Here is a 6,908-nt window from a genome sequence, read left to right as displayed (position 1 = left end):
TTATTCATAAAAAGCTTTCGCATTTATGAATAATGACAGAAAATTCTTGTCTTTGGTCATGATGAAAATCGTTCTATTTTTTACAAAATAACGACAGATACACATTTTTTTTATTTTTGTGCGTGTGAACTGTGCTTGCATCAGAAGTAATTGCTTTGTTTGCATAAAACGCAGAAGTTACGTGATCAACTAATTTTATTACTTATAAAATGCAATTTACATTCTGAAAGGATGTAAAGTAGGCAACGGCCTTGCCGCAGTGGTAACACCGGTTCCCGTCAGATCACCGAAGTTAAGCGCTGTCGGGATGGGCAAGGACTTGAATGGGTGACCATCCAGTCTGCCGAGCGCTGTTGGCAAGCGGAGTGCACTCAGCCCTTGTGAGGCAAACTGAGGAGCTACTTGATTGAGAAGTAGCGGCTCTGTTCTCGTAAACTGACGAAAGGCCAGGAGAGCGGAGTACTGAATACATGCCCCTTCATATCCAATCGAATGACGCCTGGGGGCTGAGGATGACACGACGGCCGGTCGGTACCCTTGGGTCTTCCAAGGCCTATTCGGACGAAGTTTATTTAGTTTTAAGGATATACTGAATGAGGTATGGTTCTAATTATGTGAAAACAAGCAACCAAACGAACAAAAAACAAATAGACGTCGTCAGTTCCCAATTAATTTTTCTTTCCCTACCAATGCTACCAGTAATATCGGTAGCCCTACAAGTTACTATGTCATTTATGTAGCATACCAAAACTACCGGACCGTAGTTTTGATAGAGTGCAGTTAACACTAATATTGTCAACTCAAGTCTGCAGACTACGGCTACGCGAGTGTGTAAATGGGAAAGAGTGTTGTTTCTTACAGTTGTTTCTGCTTGTGGTCAGGAAATTCAGCGTATGTTATGTTTTCCTTAGTGTAGGATCTTTCCGTTTCTGTCTTGCCTTACTGAATTTCCTGTGGTTTGCTATTTCTACCTGTGTATTCAAGAATTGTATAACAACTGTTGCCAGCAGCAAACGTCATTCTGTGAGTGGCTCTTTTACCTCGCTGGAAAGCCCCACCAGGCGGTCAGTCCGCAAGCCCGTGCATGGGTCTAACCCTTAAGCGAGAAACTGTTAAACACAACTTGTAAGTTTGTGGAACTGCCATTTTATTCTGCTACTTTATTTTCCGAAAATTGTCTAAGAAACTTGGAAATTGATATATGTAAAACTAAGTACGCTTTTAATAAAATGTAGTTTGAGGGGAGGGGAGGGGATTAATGAACGCCATGGCAGTGTCCTAACACCTCCACTCCGTCTTCGATTCGCGCCTGGTGGGTCTTACGTTTCCCGTTTCATTCGAGTATGGTGTGTAGGACGAATGGTTTTCGGTAAACCGGCATACCAGCTACAGGTTCTCTGACTTCCTATCGGATGTATTTCGTGAGACCTCAAAAAAAAAAAAAAAAAAAAAAAAAAAAAAAAAAAAAAAAAAAAAAAAGGTTCAAATGGCTCTGAGCACTATGGGACTTAACATCTATGGTCATCAGTCCTCTAGAACTTAGAACTACTTAAACCTAACTAACCTAAGGACATCACACAACACCCAGTCATCACGAGGAAGAGAAAATCCCTGACCCCGCCGGGAATCGAACTCGGGCGCGGGAAGCGAGAACGCTACGGCACGACCACGAACTGCGGACTCGTGAGACCTACATACATAGAGCGGACAGAAATATTGAAACATCGCGAGGAGTGTATGCTTGAACAGAAATGCAGATGTTAGCCAAGTCCGGCAGGTGGCACTGTTGTTTCGGCCGCCTACGGCACTTGTGCAATGTCCTCAATTCGTTTCAGGTGTCAGCAGCGGCCAGAACAGTGCTCTGTTTAGTTCTGAGTTCATTACACTGTGATAAAGTCATGCGATAGCAGTGTGCACATACAAATGGCGTTAGTTTCACGTAAACCAATATAAAAGGCAGTGCATTGGCGTAAATGTACTCAGGTGACTCATGTGAAAAGTTTTCTGACGTAGTTATGGCTGCATGACAGGAATTAACAGACTTTGAACGCGGGACAGCACATGGAGCTAGACACATGGAACATTCCATTTCGGAAATCGTTAGAGAATTCAATATTCCGAGATCCACAGTGTCAAGACGGTCTTCACTGAACGACCGAGAGCAGCGGCGTTTCCATAGAGTTGTCAGTGCTAACAGACAAGTAACACAGCTTAAAATTACTGCCGAAATCAATGTGGAGCGTACGACGAACGTATCCGTTAGGACAATGCTGCGAAATTTGGCCTTAATGGGCTATGACAGCAGACGACCCACACGAGTGCCTTTGCTAACAGCATGACATCACCTGCAGCGTCTCTCCTGGGCTCGTGACCATATCGGTTGGACCCTAGATAACAGAAAAACCATGGCGTGATCAGACGAGTACCGATTTCAGTTGGAAAGAGCTGATGGTAGGGTTCGATTGTGACGCAGACCCTACGGAGCCGTGGACCCATTTCTCAACAAGGCAAAGTGCAAACTGGTGTTGGTTCCATATTGGCGTGGGCTGTATTTGTATGGAATGGACTAAGTCCTCTGGTCCAAGTGAAACGATCATTGACTAGAAGTTGTTATGTTCGGCTACTTGGAGGCCATCTGCAACCATTCATGAACTTCATGTTCCCCAGCAACGATGTAATTTTTATGAATGACAGCGAGCATTTCAACTGGCCGCAATTGTTCGTCAATGGTTTGAAGAACATTCTGGAAAGTTTGAGAGAAAGATTTGTCCACACCGATCACCCGACGTGAATCTCATAGAACATTTATGGGGCATAATCTAGAGCTCAGTTCGTGCACAAAATCCTGCACGAGCAACAGTTTTGCGATTATGGACGCCTGTAGAGGCAGCAAGGCTCAATATTTCTGCAGGAGACTTGAACGAATTTGTTGAGCCCACGCACTACACTGGGCAAAAGCAGGTCCGGCACGGTTTTAGAAAGGTATCCCATGTCAGAGCTACGTGAATTCGAAAGTGGGCAAATTGTTAGTGCTCACATGGTGGCTGCCAAGGGAGGCGAAGAGCTTGGTATTTCAAGAAGTACCATATCAATATTTATGCCGCATACAACGAAAGCGGAGAAACGCCATCCACTAAGTAACAACGCTGGCGAAGTGTGTGTTGAGTGATCCTAATGGACGGTAATTGAGGAGAACTGTGACGAAAAGCCGGCCTCTGTGGCCGAGAGGTTCTAGGCGCTTCAGTCCGGAACCGCGCTGCCGCTACTGTCGCAGGTTCGAATCCTACCTCGGGCATGGATGTATGTGATGTCCTTAGGTTGGATAGGTTAAAGTAGTTCTAAGTTTAGGGGACTGATGACCTCATATGTTAAGTCCCATGGTACTTAGAGCCATTTGAACAATTTTTTTGTGACGAAAAATAAGATAGGACGGCAACAAAACTCACTGCAGAACTGAATATCGCACTCGCCCACCATCTTCATCATCAGAACAATACAAATGGTGATACATAAGCAGCGGATTTGCAGGCCAGCTGGAATTCCAAAACCACACGTCAGTTATGCAAACAGCCGTAAAAGGAATACGTGTTGCCAAAGTTATAAAACCTAGACTGTGGAGCAATGAAAGATAATCATTTGGTCGTATGAGTCTTGTTTCACATTGTTTCCACCTTCTGACGAATTTACGTCTGGCTTACGACATTCCAATTCTATAATGGTGACTGTTTGCTGCTAAGAGTGGAACATGGCGGGAGTTCGGTAATTATTCTGTGGGGCCCCATGATTACTCTGCAGAGTCGCATTACTGCCAAGGATTAAGTGACCATTTTTATGACCGTTTTGTCATTCATGATGTTGGTTGGTTGGTTTGTGGTATTAAAGGGACCAGACTGCTTCGGTCATCGGTCCCATTCATGATGTATTCGACAGCTTTTAAGGATTGTTAATCTTTAAAACTATGATGCCATTGGACCTATAAAAATTCGTTAACACTCATTCTATATTCTAGATTTTGGGGCATTGTCAACTGATACCTCAAACATGATTAACATACACATCATTCTGGTGATGTGAACCAACACGCAAGGTATAACATTGAAACCATAAAAATATACCTGGACATAAAATAATTTTTAGACAGTTTCGTTTAATGACTTACTTGCTTGTAAGTGGTACGCTAACAACATGTCTACACTGACAACTTTCATAATATAGCGTTCGTATAGATCAACGGTCACAGAAGCATCTGCATTAAAACGTCAAGGAAATGTAAAAGCAACGGATGACAAACGCAAATTGCATACACTATGGTTACTTGTACAATAGTGTGCGATCGTAAAACCGAAAGTAACTTTAGCATGACGTGTCACTGCCAAGAAATATAGCTCGCTGAAACTTGGACCATACATAGGAAGAACGGCTACATTGTAGTATAGAATACAAGTTAACTGCGAGAAATACGCAGTGAGGCGAACAGAAACGACACCTTTATTAAAAGACAATAATTACACTGAAATCACCGCGACTCATGAAGTTGCCCTGGATATTAGAATACGCTGGACGTGATTCTTAATAGGATGTGTTGTTATGCTGACGAGAGGTGCTGTACTTTATCCGCAATAATGGAAACATGGCATAAGATTCTAAATCACAACGAACAGGTTTTGTAACAAATGCTTTTGAAGACCAGGCGATCAAATAGTCGTATTTGTCGAATAGGGTCGTCAAAAATGAAAACGAATTTATGCGCTCTTGGTTACTGAAAGTTTTTTACCAGTTTGTTTTAAATGCAAAATAAGTCTCAGGCCTGGGCATTGTGCCTAATTTTGCTTAAAATTTTGATGATAGCGGGAATGTTGATAGTGAAGTTTCAGGAGTATGTTTCCCTATTCTGAAGTTGGCTGATGAGATTAATCAACCTCTTGAAAAAGTATGTCATGTTACTGTGACTCACTTTTTATATATGCATACCGAGCGATTCCATGGTTATAAACTTTCACGGAGGCGGAGAATTGTAAATATATCTATTTGAGGTAAGGGACCCCAGGCCGGAAACGACCGAGTGGAAAGTTAAAGTGTACCTCTTCTACTGCAAGAACTTTGCTTTCCATATTTTGGGAAGAGGTAGTATGGACCAAAACAAGAAAGAATTATCCAGTAAACATGGGCTCTGAAATACATGTCTAAAGAGTTGCAGTTGTTCAAGAGAAGAGCAGTGTTTCGCAGTAGCAAAGATGGATAAGAACTCACAGCTATTACGGTATGCACTTTAGAGCCCACGTTTACGGAACTTTTTTCTTGTTTTGGTCCATACTACCTCCTCCCACAATATGAAATGCAAAGAGCTTTCAGGTAGAAGAGGTCCACTGTCAGAGGTATCAGAACAATTTTTACTTATAACTTTCGACTCTGTCGTTTCCGGACCAGGGTCCCTTACCTCAGACTGATACATGTACCCTTTCTATCATCCTTGGAAGCTTGTATCGTCATCACGGAATCACCCTGTACATTAGTAAATATATATCGGAGAGTCCACCTGTTACACAGATAAAGTTTATCTTGATATATTAGCTTCGATTACTTCACGATATAAAAATTTTAGTTCATATTTTGTATTGTTGTCTCCAATCCAACTGTTGACTTTTTTACTATGTTTTATTACTGTCCAATTAACTTATTTTAGTAATGTATGACAACAATGTAATTACCCCTTCAGTTACCGTTCTCGCCCAACACAAACTTGATACAATACTGCCTCTCGGATTTGAGCCGCGACGCAGTGTTGTGACGCATGACATACGTGTGCGGAGCGTTGCTTTGTTTCGCTTGCGGGCGCTAGCTGTGTCAGCCAATTCTGTGTTTGTAGTTTGTAATGGGTTCACAGAGGGCGTTCTGATTTGTGATGGCATTGACACGTCATTAACACGTTGATTAGCACGAGGTACTCGGCGTCCAGAGCAGAGCCTTTTATGTTTGTCACAGTGGAATGGCCTGGTCTGTGGGTGATACGTCCGTCACTATGCGTGCGTCAGCCTTCAGCTTGAACAGAAGATAACAAGATTACGTACCTAATCAGACGGAGCTTAAACGTTAGCTTTGGCTGCCTTGTAAGAAGCGTAAAAAGTGATTACAATTTACATGAAGTTGGGATCTTCCCTTTTGCACTTTTTTTTTCATATGAGAACGAACCAGGAATGTAATGAAATTAATATTTTTCAGTGAATACAATGAAAGCTGATACATTAGCGGATACGAACACGTAAGTTTGCAGAAGTTTTTACTGCTGTTGAGGACTGAATTCTGTAACTGAAAAGAAAAGCAGTAACAATGATTGAAAGTAATGTACCAAGGAGTGCCAGGACTAACTGAAGGGTGTTTGTTTGAAGGGGGAGGGGGGGGGGGGCACGGTGCAGAGCAACAGAATAAAGTACATCGTCATCATCAGGTCCGCCTTATTGTGTCAAACTCACATCTGATATCAAGTGTTTCCACGACTCTGCGTTTCTGTATCAGTATTGGGATGTTCGAATCAACTATAGGTCAATCAAGTGATATTTTCGAGGCTTCGTTTCAGTAATTGCCGTAATATTCGGGTTTCAGTGTTGGTATTGAGCATTTTACTTGAGCTACACTATGTGATCAAAAGTATCCGGACTCCTCCAAACACATACTTTTTTCACATAAGGTGCATTGTCCTGCCAACTACTGCGAAGTACTCCATATGAGCGATTTCAGTAGTCATTAGACATCGTAAGAGAGCAAAATGGGGCGCGGAACTCACGGACTTCGAACATGGTCAGGTGATTGGGTGTTACTTACGCGAAATTTCCACACTCCTAAACATCCCTAGGTCCATTGTTTCCGATGTGATAGTGAAGTGAAAACGTGAAGGGACATGTACAGCACAA

At 42.5% G+C, this 6,908-nt stretch overlaps 1 pseudogene; it reads left to right on the top strand.

Moving 5' to 3' along the window:
* The first annotated feature begins 241 nt into the window (after nt 1-241).
* On the top strand, nt 242-359 carry LOC126475676 (5S ribosomal RNA; annotated as a pseudogene).
* Nucleotides 360-6,908: the final 6,549 nt, after the last annotated feature.

Source organism: Schistocerca serialis, chromosome 4 (assembly GCF_023864345.2).
Source record: "Schistocerca serialis cubense isolate TAMUIC-IGC-003099 chromosome 4, iqSchSeri2.2, whole genome shotgun sequence".
Lineage (NCBI taxonomy): Eukaryota > Metazoa > Arthropoda > Insecta > Orthoptera > Acrididae > Schistocerca > Schistocerca serialis.
Note: the sequence above shows the minus strand (reverse complement) of the source record. Positions and strands in the feature narration are given on the sequence as shown.